Genomic DNA, 1,330 nt, shown 5'->3' on the forward strand with positions numbered 1-1,330 from the left:
TGCTTACTATGCAGAGAATACATGAAGCACCAAAAATATATGAAACGAGGGATTTTTGGTTGAAGAAACAAGATATAAACTCTATTTTTAAGCTACCAGTGTGAAGGAAATAGGAGCGAAGATGGGTGCAAATTGAACAACGGAGACGATTCTTTAGTTTGTACTTCCCCTGCCTAAGGAGGATCTCGCCTGTTTGCTACAAATTCCCAGAAAGTGATGCATCGACCTGATATCCCTCATCTCAAATTCTATTTCTATATTTGAAATACAACATGCAATCAATCTCTCTACACCTATTCGAATTAGATCATCCACATACAACACTAAAATGTGGGGCTTAGACCTAATCAACAAGAATTATAGGTTGGGATCCACCTCACTCTTGGTGAAGCCTATGTTTTGCATATTGCTATCGCTCCTGGAATACCATGCCTTGGGTACATGTTTGAGTCCATATAGCGATTTATTAAAGCTACATACATAAGTCTCTCTATCATGGACTTCAAACCCATATGCTTTCTCGATATAGACTTCTTCCTCAATGATGACATTGAGGAAGGTGATCTTCACATCCAGTTGGTGGATGTTCCATCTTGTCTCAAAAGCTATTGAAAGAACTTCTTCAATAAAGGAATATTTGGCTACAGGAGAAAAAGTCTCCTCATAGTCTACTCCCTCTTTATGGGAGAACCCGTGAGCCACAAGAAATATCTACCATATTATTTACCAACATCCCTCTCTGCTCCAAATACAACACGTTGAAGAAAACACTCCTTATTTGATTATTTCTTTATATTCGAATATACATCCATGTGCTTCTACTATGTTCCATGTCAATCCTTGTGATGTTTTTCTAGGTTTCGTTTACCATGGTTCACATACCCATGAACCATCACTTCATGTAGGAAATCGGTTCATTAAGTTTAACACTAAGGGATGATTTGTTTAGTAGGAGGAAAGGATGTTTGTTATAATCACAATGACAACCTTGAATTGTATGGTTTGAATCTTTGATGCCATGCTCAAGTAAGTGACAGTGTGTGATATCTAAACGTTCCTTTGTCTAACTGTAACAACCCCAACTCCATTAATTTGTAACCGATCATTCCTAATGAATTTTTTCCATTTTGGTGCCAAAATATTGGTCATTTGATTTAGGAGACTTGTGGGTGTAATTTCTTTGATATTGAGTTCTCCCCTAGTGTGTTAATGTAAATTATCCCTTCCCATAACTCTCATTTCTTGTTCTTTCTTTAATGGTTGGCTGGAATCCATTAAAGCCACTAATGCTACTATGAAATCAAAGGTTCTTGGGAGCTCCTATTAAATT

Source organism: Pinus tabuliformis, chromosome 7, assembly GCF_031772625.1.
Source record: "Pinus tabuliformis cultivar Carrire ecotype Pingquan chromosome 7, CPIR1, whole genome shotgun sequence".
Lineage (NCBI taxonomy): Eukaryota > Viridiplantae > Streptophyta > Pinopsida > Pinales > Pinaceae > Pinus > Pinus tabuliformis.